The following is a 23,066-nucleotide window of genomic DNA, read 5'->3' as shown; positions in this document are numbered from 1 at the left end:
ACGCGGCGGCCTCCCAACAGTCCCTGAACGCCTCAGCCCCTGAGCCCGGTCCCCTCACGCCCCTGACCCCCTGACCCCTGGCCACCCCAGACCCAGCATCGCGGGCCCCTGGCCCCAAAAAGGGCGGCCCGCTGCACGGGCGGCCGGCCACAAGCCAGCGTTTCCGCCTGCACGACACGAGGCCCACCCGCGCCTCAGCCGGCCTTGGGGGGCTGCTGGCAGGGCGGGGCAGTCTTGGAAGGGGGCTTTGGGGCCAGAGGCAGGGAAAGGGCGACCGGGGTGAGGACCACGGCCATGGACGCGGGGAGGGGCGTGGGGGCCGCCGGGCTGTGGGAGGAGGGCGGCGAGGCGGGGGGGCGGGGGGGGGCTGGCCCGAGGGTGTGGGGGGCAGGAGGCAGGAGCAGGCCTCGACCCCGGGCCTGGGCCACCTCTCCGCGGGCCTGTGCTCCCGAGGCCCTGGGCCCTGGATCCCCTAGCGAGGCCCTCGGTCTGCCCCCAGCCCCCAGGCCCACCGGCAGCCGACCAACCCCCACACCCCTCCCGGCGCCCCCGCGACTTGGGCCCCCCCCCCACCCCTTCTCTCCACGGGGCCTGGGCTCCGCTCCGGCCGGAAGGGCATTCATTCCCTTCCCTCTCCCCGACCAGCTCCCCTTGGCCCCTTGGGCCCCGCGCCCGGGCTCAGGTGCCCGGGACGCGAGATGGCCGACCGCCCTGGGCTTCCGGAGCCGTGGGCACCCGGCTCCACGCTGCGTCTCCCAGGCACAGCGAAGGCAACCGCGAGGCTGTCTCGCTCAGCAAGACCGGGGGCGCCCCACACCGGGCCAAGAGAGGCCCCGGCCCCCCGCCTCACCCCTCACCAGAGGACTAGTCCAGAGGAAGAAACCCTGGCAGGCCCCCAGGCCAGACGGGGTGCTGGGCAGGAATGGGAGCGGAACGGGACTGCAGACACCAAAGCCCGGCCCAAGCAAGCCGGCCCTCCCTCCCGGGGCAGGTGGCAGGCCACCGCAGCCTCCTGGGTGTGTGGTGTCTTGTCCGAGTGTGTGTGCGTGTGTGTGTGTGTTTGTGTGTGTGTTTCTGTGCGCGTGAGTGGGTGTGTGAGCGTTGCGTGCACCCGTGTCTCCGACCGGGTCCCTGTGCGCATGCGGGTCAGGGTCACCGCGTCTGGCCTGGGGGCTGGGGTTGGGGGTGGAGGGTCTGAGGGGGGTCTGCGGGTTAGAGAGTCTGTCTCTGGGGCTCTGCGTTCTTGCCGTCTGTGCAGAGGTCCCTCCGTCTGTGTCTGTCCCTGTGTCTCCCTGGGAATCCGTGTGTCCGTGTAGGTGAGCCGGCCTGTCTGTGTCTCTCGGTCAGGGCCTGGTGCGGGTGGGTGGTCAGGGGAAGCGCGGTGGAGGTAGGGCCACGGGGCGGGGCTGCCGCTTCTGGGCTGGTGTGTGGCGTCGCCCGTCGCCCGTGTGTCCTCGTGGCCTCGGGTGGGCTGGGAGCGAGGTGGGGTGGAGAGGAGGGGAGAGCCGAGCCGAGCCGAGCCCAGCTGAGCAGAGCTGTCTGGAGGAGAGCAGAAGAGAGCAGAGGAGAGGAGAGGAGGGAAGGCCAGGTGGCCGGCTGGGCCTGGCCTAGGGCGCTGGGTGGGCGCTGGTGGTGTGGGGGTGGCGGGGGCGGAGCACACCGAGCGCGGGGCGGGGGCGGGGGCGGGGGCGGGGGGTGTGGGGGGAGTGGTGGTGGGGGCCGAGAACGCACCCCGGTTGCGGCCTGGGGAGGCACGCGGTGGCGGCGCGGCTGGGGAGCCCCGGGATGGGAGAGTGCCCCGACAGACTTTGGCGTTGGGCGCCCCCCCCCCGCCCCCCGGGCGGGCTGGCGGGCGGGTGGGCGGGGAGGCCGGCGCCAGGCCCAGGGCAGGCTGAGTGGGGAGCTGTGGCTAACGCCGGGGCCCGGGAAGCGCGCAGCAGGCTCTTGGGGCGGCCAGCTGAAGGCGCAGGCGTCTACGGCCATACCACCCTGAACGCGCCCGATCTCGTCTGATCTCGGAAGCTAAGCAGGGTCGGGCCTGGTTAGTACTTGGATGGGAGACCGCCTGGGAATACCGGGTGCTGTAGGCTTTTTTTTTCGCCCCCAAACGCTTGTCTTTGGCCTTCCTCTTTTCTCTCCCACTTAGGCCCCCCTGCCTCTGCCTTGGCCGCCACCGCTGGGCGCCCTGGCCAACGCGGCGGCCTCCCAACAGTCCCTGAATGCCTCAGCCCCTGAGCCCGGTCCCCTCACGCCCCTGACCCCCTGACCCCTGGCCACCCCAGACCCAGCATCGCGGGCCCCTGGCCCCAAAAAGGGCGGCCCGCTGCACGGGCGGCCGGCCACAAGCCAGCGTTTCCGCCTGCACGACACGAGGCCCACCCGCGCCTCAGCCGGCCTTGGGGGGCTGCTGGCAGGGCGGGGCAGTCTTGGAAGGGGGCTTTGGGGCCAGAGGCAGGGAAAGGGGGACCGGGTTGAGGACCACGGCCATGGACGCGGGGAGGGGCGTGGGGGCCGCCGGGCTGTGGGAGGAGGGCGGGGAGGCGGGGGGGCTGGGGGGGGCTGGCCCGAGGGTGTGGGGGGCAGGAGGCAGGAGCAGGCCTCGACCCCGGGCCTGGGCCACCTCTCCGCGGGCCTGTGCTCATGAGGCCCTGGGCCCTGGATCCCCTAGCGAGGCCCTCGGGCTGCCCCCAGCCCCCAGGCCCACCGGCAGCCGACCAACCCCCACACCCCTCCCGGCGCCCCCGCGACCTGGGCCCCCCCACCCCCCGCCCCTTCTCTCCACGGGGCCTGGGCTCCGCTCCGGCCGGAAGGGCATTCATTCCCTTCCCTCTCCCCGACCAGCTCCCCTTGGCCCCTTGGGCCCCGCGCCCGGGCTCAGGTGCCCGGGACGCGAGATGGCCGACCGCCCTGGGCTTCCGGAGCCGTGGGCACCCGGCTCCACGCTGCGTCTCCCAGGCACAGCGAAGGCAACCGCGAGGCTGTCTCGCTCAGCAAGACCGGGGGCGCCCCACACCGGGCCAAGAGAGGCCCCGGCCCCCCGCCTCACCCCTCACCAGAGGACTAGTCCAGAGGAAGAAACCCTGGCAGGCCCCCAGGCCAGACGGGGTGCTGGGCAGGAATGGGAGCGGAAAGGGACTGCAGACACCAAAGGCCGGCCTAAGCAAGCCGGCCCTCCCTCCCGGGGCAGGTGGCAGGCCACCGCAGCCTCCTGGGTGTGTGGTGTCTTGTCCGAGTGTGTGTGCGTGTGTGTGTGTGTTTGTGTGTGTGTTTCTGTGCGCGTGAGTGGGTGTGTGAGCGTTGCGTGCACCCGTGTCTCCGACCGGGTCCCTGTGCGCATGCGGGTCAGGGTCACCGCGTCTGGCCTGGGGGCTGGGGTTGGGGGTGGAGGGTCTGAGGGGGGTCTGCGGGTTAGAGAGTCTGTCTCTGGGGCTCTGCGTTCTTGCCGTCTGTGCAGAGGTCCCTCCGTCTGTGTCTGTCCCTGTGTCTCCCTGGGTATCCGTGTGTCCGTGTAGGTGAGCCGGCCTTTCTGTGTCTCTCGGTCAGGGCCTGGTGCGGGTGGGTGGTCAGAGGAAGCGCGGTGGAGGTAGGGCCACGGGGCGGGGCTGCCGCTTCTGGGCTGGTGTGTGGCGTCGCAGGTCGCCCGTGTGTCCTGGTGGCCTCGGGTGGGCTGGGAGCGAGGTGGGGTGGAGAGGAGGGGAGAGCCGAGCCGAGCCGAGCCCAGCTGAGCAGAGCTGTCTGGAGGAGAGCAGAAGAGAGCAGAGGAGAGGAGAGGAGGGAAGGCCAGGTGGCCGGCTGGGCCTGGCCTAGGGCGCTGGGTGGGCGCTGGTGGTGTGGGGGTGGCGGGGGCGGAGCACACCGAGCGCGGGGCGGGGGCGGGGGCGGGGGCGGGGGGTGTGGGGGGAGTGGTGGTGGGGGCCGAGAACGCACCCCGGTTGCGGCCTGGGGAGGCACGCGGTGGCGGCGCGGCTGGGGAGCCCCGGGATGGGAGAGTGCCCCGACAGACTTTGGCGTTGGGCCCCCCCCCCCCCCGCCCCCCGGGCGGGCTGGCGGGCGGGTGGGCGGGGAGGCGGGCGCCAGGCCCAGGGCAGGCTGAGTGGGGAGCCCTGGCTAACGCCGGGGCCCGGGAAGCGCGCAGCAGGCTCTTGGGGCCTGCAGCTGAAGGGGCAGGCATCTACGGCCATACCACCCTGAACGCGCCCGATCTCGTCTGATCTTCGAAGCTAAGCAGGGTCGGGCCTGGTTAGTACTTGGATGGGAGACCGCCTGGGAATACCGGGTGCTGTAGGCTTTTTTTTTTTCGCCCCCAAACGCTTGTCTTTGGCCTTCCTCTTTTCTCTCCCACTTGGGCCCCCCTGCCTCTGCCTTGGCCGCCACCGCTGGGCGCCCTGGCCAACGCGGCGGCCTCCCAACAGTCCCTGAACGCCTCAGCCCCTGAGCCCGGTCCCCTCACGCCCCTGACCCCCTGACCCCTGGCCACCCCAGACCCAGCATCGCGGGCCCCTGGCCCCAAAAAGGGCGGCCCGCTGCACGGGCGGCCGGCCACAAGCCAGCGTTTCCGCCTGCACGACACGAGGCCCACCCGTGCCTCAGCCGGCCTTGGGGGGCTGCTGGCAGGGCGGGGCAGTCTTGGAAGGGGGCTTTGGGGCCAGAGGCAGGGAAAGGGGGACCGGGGTGAGGACCACGGCCATGGACGCGGGGAGGGGCGTGGGGGCCGCCGGGCTGTGGGAGGAGGGCGGGGAGGCGGGGGGGGCGGGGGGGGGCTGGCCCGAGGGTGTGGGGGGCAGGAGGCAGGAGCAGGCCTCGACCCCGGGCCTGGGCCACCTCTCCGCGGGCCTGTGCTCCGGAGGCCCTGGGCCCTGGATCCCCTAGCGAGGCCCTCGGGCTGCCCCCAGCCCCCAGGCCCACCGGCAGCCGACCAACCCCCACACCCCTCCCGGCGCCCCCGCGACCTGGGCCCCCCCACCCCCCGCCCCTTCTCTCCACGGGGCCTGGGCTCCGCTCCGGCCGGAAGGGCATTCATTCCCTTCCCTCTCCCCGACCAGCTCCCCTTGGCCCCTTGGGCCCCGCGCCCGGGCTCAGGTGCCCGGGACGCGAGATGGCCGACCGCCCTGGGTTTCCGGAGCCGTGGGCACCCGGCTCCACGCTGCGTCTCCCAAGCACAGCGAAGGCAACCGCGAGGCTGTCTCGCTCAGCAAGACCGGGGGCGCCCCACACCGGGCCAAGAGAGGCCCCGGCCCCCCGCCTCACCCCTCACCAGAGGACTAGTCCAGAGGAAGAAACCCTGGCAGGCCCCCAGGCCAGACGGGGTGCTGGGCAGGAATGGGAGCGGAACGGGACTGCAGACACCAAAGCCCGGCCCAAGCAAGCCGGCCCTCCCTCCCGGGGCAGGTGGCAGGCCACCGCAGCCTCCTGGGTGTGTGGTGTCTTGTCCGAGTGTGTGTGCGTGTGTGTGTGTGTTTGTGTGTGTGTTTCTGTGCGCGTGAGTGGGTGTGTGAGCGTTGCGTGCACCCGTGTCTCGGACCGGGTCCCTGTGCGCATGCGGGTCAGGGTCACCGCGTCTGGCCTGGGGGCTGGGGTTGGGGGTGGAGGGTCTGAGGGGGGTCTGCGGGTTAGAGAGTCTGTCTCTGGGGCTCTGCGTTCTTGCCGTCTGTGCAGAGGTCCCTCCGTCTGTGTCTGTCCCTGTGTCTCCCTGGGTATCCGTGTGTCCGTGTAGGTGAGCCGGCCTGTGTGTGTCTCTCGGTCAGGGCCTGGTGCGGGTGGGTGGTCAGGGGAAGCGCGGTGGAGGTAGGGCCACGGGGCGGGGCTGCCGCTTCTGGGCTGGTGTGTGGCGTCGCCCGTCGCCCGTGTGTCCTCGTGGCCTCGGGTGGGCTGGGAGCGAGGTGGGGTGGAGAGGAGGGGAGAGCCGAGCCGAGCCGAGCCCAGCTGAGCAGAGCTGTCTGGAGGAGAGCAGAAGAGAGCAGAGGAGAGGAGAGGAGGGAAGGCCAGGTGGCCGGCTGGGCCTGGCCTAGGGCGCTGGGTGGGCGCTGGTGGTGTGGGGGTGGCGGGGGCGGAGCACACCGAGCGCGGGGCGGGGGCGGGGGCGGGGGCGGGGGGTGTCGGGGGAGTGGTGGTGGGGGCCGAGAACGCACCCCGGTTGCGGCCTGGGGAGGCACGCGGTGGCGGCGCGGCTGGGGAGCCCCGGGATGGGAGAGTGCCCCGACAGACTTTGGCGTTGGGCCCCCCCCCCCCGCCCCCCGGGCGGGCTGGCGGGCGGGTGGGCGGGGAGGCGGGCGCCAGGCCCAGGGCAGGCTGAGTGGGGAGCCCTGGCTAACGCCGGGGCCCGGGAAGCGCGCAGCAGGCTCTTGGGGCGGCCAGCTGAAGGGGCAGGCGTCTATGGCCATACCACCCTGAACGCGCCCGATCTCGTCTGATCTCGGAAGCTAAGCAGGGTCGGGCCTGGTTAGTACTTGGATGGGAGACCGCCTGGGAATACCGGGTGCTGTAGGCTTTTTTTTTTTCGCCCCCAAACGCTTGTCTTTGGCCTTCCTCTTTTCTCTCCCACTTGGGCCCCCCTGCCTCTGCCTTGGCCGCCACCGCTGGGCGCCCTGGCCAACGCGGCGGCCTCCCAACAGTCCCTGAACGCCTCAGCCCCTGAGCCCGGTCCCCTCACGCCCCTGACCCCCTGACCCCTGGCCACCCCAGACCCAGCATCGCGGGCCCCTGGCCCCAAAAAGGGCGGCCCGCTGCACGGGCGGCCGGCCACAAGCCAGCGTTTCCGCCTGCACGACACGAGGCCCACCCGCGCCTCAGCCGGCCTTGGGGGGCTGCTGGCAGGGCGGGGCAGTCTTGGAAGGGGGCTTTGGGGCCAGAGGCAGGGAAAGGGGGACCGGGGTGAGGACCACGGCCATGGACGCGGGGAGGGGCGTGGGGGCCGCCGGGCTGTGGGAGGAGGGCGGCGAGGCGGGGGGGCGGGGGGGGGCTGGCCCGAGGGTGTGGGGGGCAGGAGGCAGGAGCAGGCCTCGACCCCGGGCCTGGGCCACCTCTCCGCGGGCCTGTGCTCCCGAGGCCCTGGGCCCTGGATCCCCTAGCGAGGCCCTCGGTCTGCCCCCAGCCCCCAGGCCCACCGGCAGCCGACCAACCCCCACACCCCTCCCGGCGCCCCCGCGACTTGGGCCCCCCCCCCCCACCCCTTCTCTCCACGGGGCCTGGGCTCCGCTCCGGCCGGAAGGGCATTCATTCCCTTCCCTCTCCCCGACCAGCTCCCCTTGGCCCCTTGGGCCCCGCGCCCGGGCTCAGGTGCCCGGGACGCGAGATGGCCGACCGCCCTGGGCTTCCGGAGCCGTGGGCACCCGGCTCCACGCTGCGTCTCCCAGGCACAGCGAAGGCAACCGCGAGGCTGTCTCGCTCAGCAAGACCGGGGGCGCCCCACACCGGGCCAAGAGAGGCCCCGGCCCCCCGCCTCACCCCTCACCAGAGGACTAGTCCAGAGGAAGAAACCCTGGCAGGCCCCCAGGCCAGACGGGGTGCTGGGCAGGAATGGGAGCGGAACGGGACTGCAGACACCAAAGCCCGGCCCAAGCAAGCCGGCCCTCCCTCCCGGGGCAGGTGGCAGGCCACCGCAGCCTCCTGGGTGTGTGGTGTCTTGTCCGAGTGTGTGTGCGTGTGTGTGTGTGTTTGTGTGTGTGTTTCTGTGCGCGTGAGTGGGTGTGTGAGCGTTGCGTGCACCCGTGTCTCCGACCGGGTCCCTGTGCGCATGCGGGTCAGGGTCACCGCGTCTGGCCTGGGGGCTGGGGTTGGGGGTGGAGGGTCTGAGGGGGGTCTGCGGGTTAGAGAGTCTGTCTCTGGGGCTCTGCGTTCTTGCCGTCTGTGCAGAGGTCCCTCCGTCTGTGTCTGTCCCTGTGTCTCCCTGGGTATCCGTGTGTCCGTGTAGGTGAGCCGGCCTGTCTGTGTCTCTCGGTCAGGGCCTGGTGCGGGTGGGTGGTCAGGGGAAGCGCGGTGGAGGTAGGGCCACGGGGCGGGGCTGCCGCTTCTGGGCTGGTGTGTGGCGTCGCCCGTCGCCCGTGTGTCCTCGTGGCCTCGGGTGGGCTGGGAGCGAGGTGGGGTGGAGAGGAGGGGAGAGCCGAGCCGAGCCGAGCCCAGCTGAGCAGAGCTGTCTGGAGGAGAGCAGAAGAGAGCAGAGGAGAGGAGAGGAGGGAAGGCCAGGTGGCCGGCTGGGCCTGGCCTAGGGCGCTGGGTGGGCGCTGGTGGTGTGGGGGTGGCGGGGGCGGAGCACACCGAGCGCGGGGCGGGGGCGGGGGCGGGGGCGGGGGGTGTCGGGGGAGTGGTGGTGGGGGCCGAGAACGCACCCCGGTTGCGGCCTGGGGAGGCACGCGGTGGCGGCGCGGCTGGGGAGCCCCGGGATGGGAGAGTGCCCCGACAGACTTTGGCGTTGGGCCCCCCCCCCCCCGCCCCCTGGGCGGGCTGGCGGGCGGGTGGGCGGGGAGGCGGGCGCCAGGCCCAGGGCAGGCTGAGTGGGGAGCCCTGGCTAACGCCGGGGCCCGGGAAGCGCGCAGCAGGCTCTTGGGGCGGCCAGCTGAAGGGGCAGGCGTCTATGGCCATACCACCCTGAACGCGCCCGATCTCGTCTGATCTCGGAAGCTAAGCAGGGTCGGGCCTGGTTAGTACTTGGATGGGAGACCGCCTGGGAATACCGGGTGCTGTAGGCTTTTTTTTTTTCGCCCCCAAACGCTTGTCTTTGGCCTTCCTCTTTTCTCTCCCACTTGGGCCCCCCTGCCTCTGCCTTGGCCGCCACCGCTGGGCGCCCTGGCCAACGCGGCGGCCTCCCAACAGTCCCTGAACGCCTCAGCCCCTGAGCCCGGTCCCCTCACGCCCCTGACCCCCTGACCCCTGGCCACCCCAGACCCAGCATCGCGGGCCCCTGGCCCCAAAAAGGGCGGCCCGCTGCACGGGCGGCCGGCCACAAGCCAGCGTTTCCGCCTGCACGACACGAGGCCCACCCGCGCCTCAGCCGGCCTTGGGGGGCTGCTGGCAGGGCGGGGCAGTCTTGGAAGGGGGCTTTGGGGCCAGAGGCAGGGAAAGGGGGACCGGGGTGAGGACCACGGCCATGGACGCGGGGAGGGGCGTGGGGGCCGCCGGGCTGTGGGAGGAGGGCGGGGAGGCAGGGGGGCGGGGGGGGGCTGGCCCGAGGGTGTGGGGGGCAGGAGGCAGGAGCAGGCCTCGACCCCGGGCCTGGGCCACCTCTCCGCGGGCCTGTGCTCCGGAGGCCCTGGGCCCTGGATCCCCTAGCGAGGCCCTCGGGCTGCCCCCAGCCCCCAGGCCCACCGGCAGCCGACCAACCCCCACACCCCTCCCGGCGCCCCCGCGACCTGGGCCCCCCCACCCCCCGCCCCTTCTCTCCACGGGGCCTGGGCTCCGCTCCGGCCGGAAGGGCATTCATTCCCTTCCCTCTCCCCGACCAGCTCCCCTTGGCCCCTTGGGCCCCGCGCCCGGGCTCAGGTGCCCGGGACGCGAGATGGCCGACCGCCCTGGGTTTCCGGAGCCGTGGGCACCCGGCTCCACGCTGCGTCTCCCAAGCACAGCGAAGGCAACCGCGAGGCTGTCTCGCTCAGCAAGACCGGGGGCGCCCCACACCGGGCCAAGAGAGTCCCCGGCCCCCCGCCTCACCCCTCACCAGAGGACTAGTCCAGAGGAAGAAACCCTGGCAGGCCCCCAGGCCAGACGGGGTGCTGGGCAGGAATGGGAGCGGAAAGGGACTGCAGACACCAAAGCCCGGCCCAAGCAAGCCGGCCCTCCCTCCCGGGGCAGGTGGCAGGCCACCGCAGCCTCCTGGGTGTGTGGTGTCTTGTCCGAGTGTGTGTGCGTGTGTGTGTGTGTTTGTGTGTGTGTTTCTGTGCGCGTGAGTGGGTGTGTGAGCGTTGCGTGCACCCGTGTCTCCGACCGGGTCCATTGTGCGCATGCGGGTCAGGGTCACCGCGTCTGGCCTGGGGGCTGGGGTTGGGGGTGGAGGGTCTGAGGGGGGTCTGCGGGTTAGAGAGTCTGTCTCTGGGGCTCTGCGTTCTTGCCGTCTGTGCAGAGGTCCCTCCGTCTGTGTCTGTCCCTGTGTCTCCCTGGGTATCCGTGTGTCCGTGTAGGTGAGCCGGCCTGTCTGTGTCTCTCGGTCAGGGCCTGGTGCGGGTGGGTGGTCAGGGGAAGCGCGGTGGAGGTAGGGCCACGGGGCGGGGCTGCCGCTTCTGGGCTGGTGTGTGGCGTCGCCCGTCGCCCGTGTGTCCTCGTGGCCTCGGGTGGGCTGGGAGCGAGGTGGGGTGGAGAGGAGGGGAGAGCCGAGCCGAGCCGAGCCCAGCTGAGCAGAGCTGTCTGGAGGAGAGCAGAAGAGAGCAGAGGAGAGGAGAGGAGGGAAGGCCAGGTGGCCGGCTGGGCCTGGCCTAGGGCGCTGGGTGGGCGCTGGTGGTGTGGGGGTGGCGGGGGCGGAGCACACCGAGCGCGGGGCGGGGGCGGGGGCGGGGGCGGGGGCGGGGGGTGTGGGGGGAGTGGTGGTGGGGGCCGAGAACGCACCCCGGTTGCGGCCTGGGGAGGCACGCGGTGGCGGCGCGGCTGGGGAGCCCCGGGATGGGAGAGTGCCCCGACAGACTTTGGCGTTGGGCCCCCCCCCCCCCGCCCCCCGGGCGGGCTGGCGGGCGTGTGGGCGGGGAGGCGGGCGCCAGGCCCAGGGCAGGCTGAGTGGGGAGCCCTGGCTAACGCCGGGGCCCGGGAAGCGCGCAGCAGGCTCTTGGGGCCTGCAGCTGAAGGGGCAGGCGTCTACGGCCATACCACCCTGAACGCGCCCGATCTCGTCTGATCTCGGAAGCTAAGCAGGGTCGGGCCTGGTTAGTACTTGGATGGGAGACCGCCTGGGAATACCGGGTGCTGTAGGCTTTTTTTTTTCGCCCCCAAACGCTTGTCTTTGGCCTTCCTCTTTTCTCTCCCACTTGGGCCCCCCTGCCTCTGCCTTGGCCGCCACCGCTGGGCGCCCTGGCCAACGCGGCGGCCTCCCAACAGTCCCTGAGCGCCTCAGCCCCTGAGCCCGGTCCCCTCACGCCCCTGACCCCCTGACCCCTGGCCACCCCAGACCCAGCATCGCGGGCCCCTGGCCCCAAAAAGGGCGGCCCGCTGCACGGGCGGCCGGCCACAAGCCAGCGTTTCCGCCTGCACGACACGAGGCCCACCCGCGCCTCAGCCGGCCTTGGGGGGCTGCTGGCAGGGCGGGGCAGTCTTGGAAGGGGGCTTTGGGGCCAGAGGCAGGGAAAGGGGGACCGGGGTGAGGACCACGGCCATGGACGCGGGGAGGGGCGTGGGGGCCGCCGGGCTGTGGGAGGAGGGCGGCGAGGCGGGGGGGCGGGGGGGGGCTGGCCCGCGGGTGTGGGGGGCAGGAGGCAGGAGCAGGCCTCGACCCCGGGCCTGGGCCACCTCTCCGCGGGCCTGTGCTCCCGAGGCCCTGGGCCCTGGATCCCCTAGCGAGGCCCTCGGGCTGCCCCCAGCCCCCAGGCCCACCGGCAGCCGACCAACCCCCACACCCCTCCCGGCGCCCCCGCGACCTGGGCCCCCCCACCCCCCGCCCCTTTTCTCCACGGGGCCTGGGCTCCGCTCCGGCCGGAAGGGCATTCATTCCCTTCCCTCTCCCCGACCAGCTCCCCTTGGCCCCTTGGGCCCCGCGCCCGGGCTCAGGTGCCCGGGACGCGAGATGGCCGACCGCCCTGGGCTTCCGGAGCCGTGGGCACCCGGCTCCACGCTGCGTCTCCCAAGCACAGCGAAGGCAACCGCGAGGCTGTCTCGCTCAGCAAGACCGGGGGCGCCCCACACCGGGCCAAGAGAGGCCCCGGCCCCCCGCCTCACCCCTCACCAGAGGACTAGTCCAGAGGAAGAAACCCTGGCAGGCCCCCAGGCCAGACGGGGTGCTGGGCAGGAATGGGAGCGGAACGGGACTGCAGACACCAAAGCCCGGCCCAAGCAAGCCGGCCCTCCCTCCCGGGGCAGGTGGCAGGCCACCGCAGCCTCCTGGGTGTGTGGTGTCTTGTCCGAGTGTGTGTGCGTGTGTGTGTGTGTTTGTGTGTGTGTTTCTGTGCGCGTGAGTGGGTGTGTGAGCGTTGCGTGCACCCGTGTCTCGGACCGGGTCCCTGTGCGCATGCGGGTCAGGGTCACCGCGTCTGGCCTGGGGGCTGGGGTTGGGGGTGGAGGGTCTGAGGGGGGTCTGCGGGTTAGAGAGTCTGTCTCTGGGGCTCTGCGTTCTTGCCGTCTGTGCAGAGGTCCCTCCGTCTGTGTCTGTCCCTGTGTCTCCCTGGGTATCCGTGTGTCCGTGTAGGTGAGCCGGCCTGTCTGTGTCTCTCGGTCAGGGCCTGGTGCGGGTGGGTGGTCAGGGGAAGCGCGGTGGAGGTAGGGCCACGGGGCGGGGCTGCCGCTTCTGGGCTGGTGTGTGGCGTCGCCCGTCGCCCGTGTGTCCTCGTGGCCTCGGGTGGGCTGGGAGCGAGGTGGGGTGGAGAGGAGGGGAGAGCCGAGCCGAGCCGAGCCCAGCTGAGCAGAGCTGTCTGGAGGAGAGCAGAAGAGAGCAGAGGAGAGGAGAGGAGGGAAGGCCAGGTGGCCGGCTGGGCCTGGCCTAGGGCGCTGGGTGGGCGCTGGTGGTGTGGGGGTGGCGGGGGCGGAGCACACCGAGCGCGGGGCGGGGGCGGGGGCGGGGGCGGGGGGTGTCGGGGGAGTGGTGGTGGGGGCCGAGAACGCACCCCGGTTGCGGCCTGGGGAGGCACGCGGTGGCGGCGCGGCTGGGGAGCCCCGGGATGGGAGAGTGCCCCGACAGACTTTGGCGTTGGGCCCCCCCCCCCCGCCCCCCGGGCGGGCTGGCGGGCGGGTGGGCGGGGAGGCGGGCGCCAGGCCCAGGGCAGGCTGAGTGGGGAGCCCTGGCTAACGCCGGGGCCCGGGAAGCGCGCAGCAGGCTCTTGGGGCCTGCAGCTGAAGGGGCAGGCGTCTACGGCCATACCACCCTGAACGCGCCCGATCTCGTCTGATCTCGGAAGCTAAGCAGGGTCGGGCCTGGTTAGTACTTGGATGGGAGACCGCCTGGGAATACCGGGTGCTGTAGGCTTTTTTTTTTCGCCCCCAAACGCTTGTCTTTGGCCTTCCTCTTTTCTCTCCCACTTGGGCCCCCCTGCCTCTGCCTTGGCCGCCACCGCTGGGCGCCCTGGCCAACGCGGCGGCCTCCCAACAGTCCCTGAACGCCTCAGCCCCTGAGCCCGGTCCCCTCACGCCCCTGACCCCCTGACCCCTGGCCACCCCAGACCCAGCATCGCGGGCCCCTGGCCCCAAAAAGGGCGGCCCGCTGCACGGGCGGCCGGCCACAAGCCAGCGTTTCCGCCTGCACGACACGAGGCCCACCCGCGCCTCAGCCGGCCTTGGGGGGCTGCTGGCAGGGCGGGGCAGTCTTGGAAGGGGGCTTTGGGGCCAGAGGCAGGGAAAGGGGGACCGGGGTGAGGACCACGGCCATGGACGCGGGGAGGGGCGTGGGGGCCGCCGGGCTGTGGGAGGAGGGCGGGGAGGCGGGGGGGCGGGGGGGGGCTGGCCCGAGGGTGTGGGGGGCAGGAGGCAGGAGCAGGCCTCGACCCCGGGCCTGGGCCACCTCTCCGCGGGCCTGTGCTCCCGAGGCCCTGGGCCCTGGATCCCCTAGCGAGGCCCTCGGGCTGCCCCCAGCCCCCAGGCCCACCGGCAGCCGACCAACCCCCACACCCCTCCCGGCGCCCCCGCGACCTGGGCCCCCCCACACCCCGCCCCTTCTCTCCACGGGGCCTGGGCTCCGCTCCGGCCGGAAGGGCATTCATTCCCTTCCCTCTCCCCGACCAGCTCCCCTTGGCCCCTTGGGCCCCGCGCCCGGGCTCAGGTGCCCGGGACGCGAGATGGCCGACCGCCCTGGGTTTCCGGAGCCGTGGGCACCCGGCTCCACGCTGCGTCTCCCAAGCACAGCGAAGGCAACCGCGAGGCTGTCTCGCTCAGCAAGACCGGGGGCGCCCCACACCGGGCCAAGAGAGGCCCCGGCCCCCCGCCTCACCCCTCACCAGAGGACTAGTCCAGAGGAAGAAACCCTGGCAGGCCCCCAGGCCAGACGGGGTGCTGGGCAGGAATGGGAGCGGAACGGGACTGCAGACACCAAAGCCCGGCCCAAGCAAGCCGGCCCTCCCTCCCGGGGCAGGTGGCAGGCCACCGCAGCCTCCTGGGTGTGTGGTGTCTTGTCCGAGTGTGTGTGCGTGTGTGTGTGTGTTTGTGTGTGTGTTTCTGTGCGCGTGAGTGGGTGTGTGAGCGTTGCGTGCACCCGTGTCTCGGACCGGGTCCCTGTGCGCATGCGGGTCAGGGTCACCGCGTCTGGCCTGGGGGCTGGGGTTGGGGGTGGAGGGTCTGAGGGGGGTCTGCGGGTTAGAGAGTCTGTCTCTGGGGCTCTGCGTTCTTGCCGTCTGTGCAGAGGTCCCTCCGTCTGTGTCTGTCCCTGTGTCTCCCTGGGTATCCGTGTGTCCGTGTAGGTGAGCCGGCCTGTCTGTGTCTCTCGGTCAGGGCCTGGTGCGGGTGGGTGGTCAGGGGAAGCGCGGTGGAGGTAGGGCCACGGGGCGGGGCTGCCGCTTCTGGGCTGGTGTGTGGCGTCGCCCGTCGCCCGTGTGTCCTCGTGGCCTCGGGTGGGCTGGGAGCGAGGTGGGGTGGAGAGGAGGGGAGAGCCGAGCCGAGCCGAGCCCAGCTGAGCAGAGCTGTCTGGAGGAGAGCAGAAGAGAGCAGAGGAGAGGAGAGGAGGGAAGGCCAGGTGGCCGGCTGGGCCTGGCCTAGGGCGCTGGGTGGGCGCTGGTGGTGTGGGGGTGGCGGGGGCGGAGCACACCGAGCGCGGGGCGGGGGCGGGGGCGGGGGCGGGGGGTGTCGGGGGAGTGGTGGTGGGGGCCGAGAACGCACCCCGGTTGCGGCCTGGGGAGGCACGCGGTGGCGGCGCGGCTGGGGAGCCCCGGGATGGGAGAGTGCCCCAACAGACTTTGGCGTTGGGCCCCCCCCCCCCCGCCCCCCGGGCGGGCTGGCGGGCGGGTGGGCGGGGAGGCGGGCGCCAGGCCCAGGGCAGGCTGAGTGGGGAGCCCTGGCTAACGCCGGGGCCCGGGAAGCGCGCAGCAGGCTCTTGGGGCGGCCAGCTGAAGGGGCAGGCGTCTATGGCCATACCACCCTGAACGCGCCCGATCTCGTCTGATCTCGGAAGCTAAGCAGGGTCGGGCCTGGTTAGTACTTGGATGGGAGACCGCCTGGGAATACCGGGTGCTGTAGGCTTTTTTTTTTTCGCCCCCAAACGCTTGTCTTTGGCCTTCCTCTTTTCTCTCCCACTTGGGCCCCCCTGCCTCTGCCTTGGCCGCCACCGCTGGGCGCCCTGGCCAACGCGGCGGCCTCCCAACAGTCCCTGAACGCCTCAGCCCCTGAGCCCGGTCCCCTCACGCCCCTGACCCCCTGACCCCTGGCCACCCCAGACCCAGCATCGCGGGCCCCTGGCCCCAAAAAGGGCGGCCCGCTGCACGGGCGGCCGGCCACAAGCCAGCGTTTCCGCCTGCACGACACGAGGCCCACCCGCGCCTCAGCCGGCCTTGGGGGGCTGCTGGCAGGGCGGGGCAGTCTTGGAAGGGGGCTTTGGGGCCAGAGGCAGGGAAAGGGCGACCGGGGTGAGGACCACGGCCATGGACGCGGGGAGGGGCGTGGGGGCCGCCGGGCTGTGGGAGGAGGGCGGCGAGGCGGGGGGGCGGGGGGGGGCTGGCCCGAGGGTGTGGGGGGCAGGAGGCAGGAGCAGGCCTCGACCCCGGGCCTGGGCCACCTCTCCGCGGGCCTGTGCTCCCGAGGCCCTGGGCCCTGGATCCCCTAGCGAGGCCCTCGGTCTGCCCCCAGCCCCCAGGCCCACCGGCAGCCGACCAACCCCCACACCCCTCCCGGCGCCCCCGCGACTTGGGCCCCCCCCCCACCCCTTCTCTCCACGGGGCCTGGGCTCCGCTCCGGCCGGAAGGGCATTCATTCCCTTCCCTCTCCCCGACCAGCTCCCCTTGGCCCCTTGGGCCCCGCGCCCGGGCTCAGGTGCCCGGGACGCGAGATGGCCGACCGCCCTGGGCTTCCGGAGCCGTGGGCACCCGGCTCCACGCTGCGTCTCCCAGGCACAGCGAAGGCAACCGCGAGGCTGTCTCGCTCAGCAAGACCGGGGGCGCCCCACACCGGGCCAAGAGAGGCCCCGGCCCCCCGCCTCACCCCTCACCAGAGGACTAGTCCAGAGGAAGAAACCCTGGCAGGCCCCCAGGCCAGACGGGGTGCTGGGCAGGAATGGGAGCGGAACGGGACTGCAGACACCAAAGCCCGGCCCAAGCAAGCCGGCCCTCCCTCCCGGGGCAGGTGGCAGGCCACCGCAGCCTCCTGGGTGTGTGGTGTCTTGTCCGAGTGTGTGTGCGTGTGTGTGTGTGTTTGTGTGTGTGTTTCTGTGCGCGTGAGTGGGTGTGTGAGCGTTGCGTGCACCCGTGTCTCCGACCGGGTCCCTGTGCGCATGCGGGTCAGGGTCACCGCGTCTGGCCTGGGGGCTGGGGTTGGGGGTGGAGGGTCTGAGGGGGGTCTGCGGGTTAGAGAGTCTGTCTCTGGGGCTCTGCGTTCTTGCCGTCTGTGCAGAGGTCCCTCCGTCTGTGTCTGTCCCTGTGTCTCCCTGGGAATCCGTGTGTCCGTGTAGGTGAGCCGGCCTGTCTGTGTCTCTCGGTCAGGGCCTGGTGCGGGTGGGTGGTCAGGGGAAGCGCGGTGGAGGTAGGGCCACGGGGCGGGGCTGCCGCTTCTGGGCTGGTGTGTGGCGTCGCCCGTCGCCCGTGTGTCCTCGTGGCCTCGGGTGGGCTGGGAGCGAGGTGGGGTGGAGAGGAGGGGAGAGCCGAGCCGAGCCGAGCCCAGCTGAGCAGAGCTGTCTGGAGGAGAGCAGAAGAGAGCAGAGGAGAGGAGAGGAGGGAAGGCCAGGTGGCCGGCTGGGCCTGGCCTAGGGCGCTGGGTGGGCGCTGGTGGTGTGGGGGTGGCGGGGGCGGAGCACACCGAGCGCGGGGCGGGGGCGGGGGCGGGGGCGGGGGGTGTGGGGGGAGTGGTGGTGGGGGCCGAGAACGCACCCCGGTTGCGGCCTGGGGAGGCACGCGGTGGCGGCGCGGCTGGGGAGCCCCGGGATGGGAGAGTGCCCCGACAGACTTTGGCGTTGGGCGCCCCCCCCCCGCCCCCCGGGCGGGCTGGCGGGCGGGTGGGCGGGGAGGCCGGCGCCAGGCCCAGGGCAGGCTGAGTGGGGAGCTGTGGCTAACGCCGGGGCCCGGGAAGCGCGCAGCAGGCTCTTGGGGCGGCCAGCTGAAGGCGCAGGCGTCTACGGCCATACCACCCTGAACGCGCCCGATCTCGTCTGATCTCGGAAGCTAAGCAGGGTCGGGCCTGGTTAGTACTTGGATGGGAGACCGCCTGGGAATACCGGGTGCTGTAGGCTTTTTTTTTCGCCCCCAAACGCTTGTCTTTGGCCTTCCTCTTTTCTCTCCCACTTAGGCCCCCCTGCCTCTGCCTTGGCCGCCACCGCTTGGCGCCCTGGCCAACGCGGCGGCCTCCCAACAGTCCCTGAATGCCTCAGCCCCTGAGCCCGGTCCCCTCACGCCCCTGACCCCCTGACCCCTGGCCACCCCAGACCCAGCATCGCGGGCCCCTGGCCCCAAAAAGGGCGGCCCGCTGCACGGGCGGCCGGCCACAAGCCAGCGTTTCCGCCTGCACGACACGAGGCCCACCCGCGCCTCAGCCGGCCTTGGGGGGCTGCTGGCAGGGCGGGGCAGTCTTGGAAGGGGGCTTTGGGGCCAGAGGCAGGGAAAGGGGGACCGGGTTGAGGACCACGGCCATGGACGCGGGGAGGGGCGTGGGGGCCGCCGGGCTGTGGGAGGAGGGCGGGGAGGCGGGGGGGCTGGGGGGGGCTGGCCCGAGGGTGTGGGGGGCAGGAGGCAGGAGCAGGCCTCGACCCCGGGCCTGGGCCACCTCTCCGCGGGCCTGTGCTCATGAGGCCCTGGGCCCTGGATCCCCTAGCGAGGCCCTCGGGCTGCCCCCAGCCCCCAGGCCCACCGGCAGCCGACCAACCCCCACACCCCTCCCGGCGCCCCCGCGACCTGGGCCCCCCCACCCCCCGCCCCTTCTCTCCACGGGGCCTGGGCTCCGCTCCGGCCGGAAGGGCATTCATTCCCTTCCCTCTCCCCGACCAGCTCCCCTTGGCCCCTTGGGCCCCGCGCCCGGGCTCAGGTGCCCGGGACGCGAGATGGCCGACCGCCCTGGGCTTCCGGAGCCGTGGGCACCCGGCTCCACGCTGCGTCTCCCAGGCACAGCGAAGGCAACCGCGAGGCTGTCTCGCTCAGCAAGACCGGGGGCGCCCCACACCGGGCCAAGAGAGGCCCCGGCCCCCCGCCTCACCCCTCACCAGAGGACTAGTCCAGAGGAAGAAACCCTGGCAGGCCCCCAGGCCAGACGGGGTGCTGGGCAGGAATGGGAGCGGAAAGGGACTGCAGACACCAAAGGCCGGCCTAAGCAAGCCGGCCCTCCCTCCCGGGGCAGGTGGCAGGCCACCGCAGCCTCCTGGGTGTGTGGTGTCTTGTCCGAGTGTGTGTGCGTGTGTGTGTGTGTTTGTGTGTGTGTTTCTGTGCGCGTGAGTGGGTGTGTGAGCGTTGCGTGCACCCGTGTCTCCGACCGGGTCCCTGTGCGCATGCGGGTCAGGGTCACCGCGTCTGGCCTGGGGGCTGGGGTTGGGGGTGGAGGGTCTGAGGGGGGTCTGCGGGTTAGAGAGTCTGTCTCTGGGGCTCTGCGTTCTTGCCGTCTGTGCAGAGGTCCCTCCGTCTGTGTCTGTCCCTGTGTCTCCCTGGGTATCCGTGTGTCCGTGTAGGTGAGCCGGCCTTTCTGTGTCTCTCGGTCAGGGCCTGGTGCGTGGTGGGTGGTCAGAGGAAGCGCGGTGGAGGTAGGGCCACGGGGCGGGGCTGCCGCTTCTGGGCTGGTGTGTGGCGTCGCAGGTCGCCCGTGTGTCCTGGTGGCCTCGGTGGGCTGCTGGAGCGAGGTGGGGTGGAGGAGGGGAGAGCCGAGCCGAGCCGAGCCCAGCTGAGCAGAGCTGTCTGGAGGAGAGCAGAAGAGAGCAGAGGAGAGGAGAGGAGGGAAGGCCAGGTGGCCGGCTGGGCCTGGCCTAGGGCGCTGGGTGGGCGCTGGTGGTGTGGGGGTGGCGGGGGCGGAGCACACCGAGCGCGGGGCGGGGGCGGGGGCGGGGGCGGGGGGGTGTGGGGGGGAGTGGTGGTGGGGGCCGAGAACGCACCCCGGTTGCGGCCTGGGGAGGCACGCGGTGGCGGCGCGGCTGGGGAGCCCCGGGATGGGAGAGTGCCCCGACAGGACTTTGGCGTTGGGCCCCCCCCCCCCCCCGCCCCCCGGGCGGGCTGGCGGGCGGGTGGGGCGGGGAGGCGGGCGCCAGGCCCAGGGCAGGCTGAGTGGGGAGCCCTGGCTAACGCCGGGGCCCGGGAAGCGCGCAGCAGGCTCTTGGGGCCTGCAGCTGAAGGGGCAGGCGTCTACGGCCATACCACCCTGAACGCGCCCGATCTCGTCTGATCTTCGAAGCTAAGCAGGGTCGGGCCTGGTTAGTACTTGGATGGGAGACCGCCTGGAATACCGGGTGCTGTAGGCTTTTTTTTTTTCGCCCCCAAACGCTTGTCTTTGGCCTTCCTCTTTTCTCTCCCACTTGGGCCCCCCTGCCTCTGCCTTGGCCGCCACCGCTGGGCGCCCTGGCCAACGCGGCGGCCTCCCAACAGTCCCTGAACGCCTCAGCCCCTGAGCCCGGTCCCCTCACGCCCCTGACCCCCTGACCCCTGGCCACCCCAGACCCAGCATCGCGGGCCCCTGGCCCCAAAAAGGGCGGCCCGCTGCACGGGCGGCCGGCCACAAGCCAGCGTTTCCGCCTGCACGACACGAGGCCCACCCGTGCCTCAGCCGGCCTTGGGGGGCTGCTGGCAGGGCGGGGCAGTCTTGGAAGGGGGCTTTGGGGCCAGAGGCAGGGAAAGGGGGACCGGGGTGAGGACCACGGCCATGGACGCGGGGAGGGGCGTGGGGGCCGCCGGGCTGTGGGAGGAGGGCGGGGAGGCGGGGGGGCGGGGGGGGGCTGGCCCGAGGGTGTGGGGGCAGGAGGCAGGAGCAGGCCTCGACCCCGGGCCTGGGCCACCTCTCCGCGGGCCTGTGCTCCGGAGGCCCTGGGCCCTGGATCCCCTAGCGAGGCCCTCGGGCTGCCCCCAGCCCCCAGGCCCACCGGCAGCCGACCAACCCCCACACCCCTCCCGGCGCCCCCCGCGACCTGGGCCCCCCCACCCCCCGCCCCTTCTCTCCACGGGGCCTGGGCTCCGCTCCGGCCGGAAGGGCATTCATTCCCTTCCCTCTCCCCGACCAGCTCCCCTTGGCCCCTTGGGCCCCGCGCCCGGGCTCAGGTGCCCGGGACGCGAGATGGCCGACCGCCCTGGGTTTCCGGAGCCGTGGGCACCCGGCTCCACGCTGCGTCTCCCAAGCACAGCGAAGGCAACCGCGAGGCTGTCTCGCTCAGCAAGACCGGGGGCGCCCCACACCGGGCCAAGAGAGGCCCCGGCCCCCCGCCTCACCCCTCACCAGAGGACTAGTCCAGAGGAAGAAACCCTGGCAGGCCCCCAGGCCAGACGGGGTGCTGGCAGGAATGGGAGCGGAACGGGACTGCAGACACCAAAGCCCGGCCCAAGCAAGCCGGCCCTCCCTCCCGGGGCAGGTGGCAGGCCACCGCAGCCTCCTGGGTGTGTGGTGTCTTGTCCCGAGTGTGTGTGCGTGTGTGTGTGTGTTTGTGTGTGTGTTTCTGTGCGCGTGAGTGGGTGTGTGAGCGTTGCGTGCACCCGTGTCTCGGACCGGGTCCCTGTGCGCATGCGGGTCAGGGTCACCGCGTCTGGCCTGGGGGCTGGGGTTGGGGGTGGAGGGTCTGAGGGGGGTCTGCGGGTTAGAGAGTCTGTCTCTGGGGCTCTGCGTTCTTGCCGTCTGTGCAGAGGTCCCTCCGTCTGTGTCTGTCCCTGTGTCCTCCCTGGGTATCCGTGTGTCCGTGTAGGTGAGCCGGCCTGTGTGTGTCTCTCGGTCAGGGCCTGGTGCGGGTGGGTGGTCAGGGGAAGCGCGGTGAGGTAGGGCCACGGGGCGGGGCTGCCGCTTCTGGGCTGGTGTGTGGCGTCGCCCGTCGCCCGTGTGTCCTCGTGGCCTCGGGTGGGCTGGGAGCGAGGTGGGGTGGAGAGGAGGGGAGAGCCGAGCCGAGCCGAGCCCAGCTGAGCAGAGCTGTCTGGAGGAGAGCAGAAGAGAGCAGAGGAGAGGAGAGGAGGGAAGGCCAGGTGGCCGGCTGGGCCTGGCCTAGGGCGCTGGGTGGGCGCTGGTGGTGTGGGGGTGGCGGGGGCGGAGCACACCGAGCGCGGGGCGGGGGCGGGGGCGGGGGCGGGGGGTGTCGGGGGAGTGGTGGTGGGGGCCGAGAACGCACCCGGTTGCGGCCTGGGGAGGCACGCGGTGGCGGCGCGGCTGGGGAGCCCCGGGATGGGAGAGTGCCCCGACAGACTTTGGCGTTGGGCCCCCCCCCCCCGCCCCCCGGGCGGGCTGGCGGGCGGGTGGGCGGGGAGGCGGGCGCCAGGCCCAGGGCAGGCTGAGTGGGGAGCCCTGGCTAACGCCGGGGCCCGGGAAGCGCGCAGCAGGCTCTTGGGGCGGCCAGCTGAAGGGGCAGGCGTCTATGGCCATACCACCCTGAACGCGCCCCGATCTCGTCTGATCTCGGAAGCTAAGCAGGGTCGGGCCTGGTTAGTACTTGGATGGGAGACCGCCTGGGAATACCGGGTGCTGTAGGCTTTTTTTTTTCGCCCCCAAACGCTTGTCCTTTGGCCTTCCTCTTTTCTCTCCCACTTGGGCCCCCCTGCCTCTGCCTTGGCCGCCACCGCTGGGCGCCCTGGCCAACGCGGCGGCCTCCCAACAGTCCCTGAACGCCTCAGCCCCTGAGCCCGGTCCCCTCACGCCCCTGACCCCCTGACCCCTGGCCACCCCAGACCCAGCATCGCGGCCCCTGGCCCCAAAAAGGGCGGCCCGCTGCACGGGCGGCCGGCCACAAGCCAGCGTTTCCGCCTGCACGACACGAGGCCCACCCGCGCCTCAGCCGGCCTTGGGGGGCTGCTGGCAGGGCGGGGCAGTCTTGGAAGGGGCTTTGGGGCCAGAGGCAGGGAAAGGGGGACCGGGGTGAGGACCACGGCCATGGACGCGGGGAGGGGCGTGGGGGCCGCCGGGCTGTGGGAGGAGGGCGGCGAGGCGGGGGGGCGGGGGGGGGCTGGGCCCGAGGGTGTGGGGGGCAGGAGGCAGGAGCAGGCCTCGACCCCGGGCCTGGGCCACCTCTCCGCGGGCCTGTGCTCCCGAGGCCCTGGGCCCTGGATCCCCTAGCGAGGCCCTCGGTCTGCCCCCAGCCCCCAGGCCCACCGGCAGCCGACCAACCCCCACACCCCTCCCGGCGCCCCCGCGACTTGGGCCCCCCCCCCCCACCCCTTCTCTCCACGGGGCCTGGGCTCCGCTCCGGCCGGAAGGGCATTCATTCCCTTCCCTCTCCCCGACCAGCTCCCCTTGGCCCCTTGGGCCCCGCGCCCCGGGCTCAGGTGCCCGGGGACGCGAGATGGCCGACCGCCCTGGGCTTCCGGAGCCGTGGGCACCCGGCTCCACGCTGCGTCTCCCAGGCACAGCGAAGGCAACCGCGAGGCTGTCTCGCTCAGCAAGACCGGGGGCGCCCCACACCGGGCCAAGAGAGGCCCCGGCCCCCCGCCTCACCCCTCACCAGAGGACTAGTCCAGAGGAAGAAACCCTGGCAGGCCCCCAGGCCAGACGGGTGCTGGGCAGGAATGGGAGCGGAACGGGGACTGCAGACACCAAAGCCCGGCCCAAGCAAGCCGGCCCTCCCTCCCGGGGCAGGTGGCAGGCCACCGCAGCCTCCTGGGTGTGTGGTGTCTTGTCCGAGTGTGTGTGCGTGTGTGTGTGTGTTTGTGTGTGTGTTTCTGTGC

The 23,066-nt window shown here is 72.7% G+C and overlaps 10 non-coding genes across 10 annotated transcripts; all 10 read left to right on the top strand.

Moving 5' to 3' along the window:
• Window positions 1-1,971: 1,971 nt before the first annotated feature.
• On the top strand, window positions 1,972-2,090 carry LOC131830877 (5S ribosomal RNA). Its single transcript, XR_009353428.1, has one exon. It is a non-coding gene; the product is annotated as a 5S ribosomal RNA (ribosomal RNA).
• A 2,079-nt stretch (window positions 2,091-4,169) lies between these two features.
• Window positions 4,170-4,288, top strand: LOC131830792 (5S ribosomal RNA). The gene has a single exon (XR_009353382.1). It is a non-coding gene; the product is annotated as a 5S ribosomal RNA (ribosomal RNA).
• Window positions 4,289-6,368: 2,080 nt separating this feature from the next.
• On the top strand, window positions 6,369-6,487 carry LOC131830740 (5S ribosomal RNA). The gene has a single exon (XR_009353332.1). It is a non-coding gene; the product is annotated as a 5S ribosomal RNA (ribosomal RNA).
• A 2,078-nt stretch (window positions 6,488-8,565) lies between these two features.
• On the top strand, window positions 8,566-8,684 carry LOC131830739 (5S ribosomal RNA). The gene has a single exon (XR_009353331.1). It is a non-coding gene; the product is annotated as a 5S ribosomal RNA (ribosomal RNA).
• A 2,087-nt stretch (window positions 8,685-10,771) lies between these two features.
• Window positions 10,772-10,890, top strand: LOC131830866 (5S ribosomal RNA). Its single transcript, XR_009353423.1, has one exon. It is a non-coding gene; the product is annotated as a 5S ribosomal RNA (ribosomal RNA).
• A 2,078-nt stretch (window positions 10,891-12,968) lies between these two features.
• On the top strand, window positions 12,969-13,087 carry LOC131830855 (5S ribosomal RNA). Its single transcript, XR_009353417.1, has one exon. It is a non-coding gene; the product is annotated as a 5S ribosomal RNA (ribosomal RNA).
• Window positions 13,088-15,166: 2,079 nt separating this feature from the next.
• LOC131830738 (5S ribosomal RNA) lies at window positions 15,167-15,285 on the top strand. Its single transcript, XR_009353330.1, has one exon. It is a non-coding gene; the product is annotated as a 5S ribosomal RNA (ribosomal RNA).
• Window positions 15,286-17,360: 2,075 nt separating this feature from the next.
• Window positions 17,361-17,479, top strand: LOC131830844 (5S ribosomal RNA). Its single transcript, XR_009353416.1, has one exon. It is a non-coding gene; the product is annotated as a 5S ribosomal RNA (ribosomal RNA).
• A 2,084-nt stretch (window positions 17,480-19,563) lies between these two features.
• Window positions 19,564-19,681, top strand: LOC131830813 (5S ribosomal RNA). Its single transcript, XR_009353403.1, has one exon. It is a non-coding gene; the product is annotated as a 5S ribosomal RNA (ribosomal RNA).
• A 2,078-nt stretch (window positions 19,682-21,759) lies between these two features.
• On the top strand, window positions 21,760-21,879 carry LOC131830761 (5S ribosomal RNA). The gene has a single exon (XR_009353352.1). It is a non-coding gene; the product is annotated as a 5S ribosomal RNA (ribosomal RNA).
• The last annotated feature ends 1,187 nt before the right edge of the window (window positions 21,880-23,066 follow it).

Source organism: Mustela lutreola, chromosome 4 (genome assembly GCF_030435805.1).
Source record: "Mustela lutreola isolate mMusLut2 chromosome 4, mMusLut2.pri, whole genome shotgun sequence".
Taxonomy (NCBI): Eukaryota; Metazoa; Chordata; class Mammalia; order Carnivora; family Mustelidae; genus Mustela; species Mustela lutreola.
The sequence above is the reverse complement of the archived record's forward strand: the minus strand, read 5'-3'. Positions and strand labels throughout refer to the sequence as shown.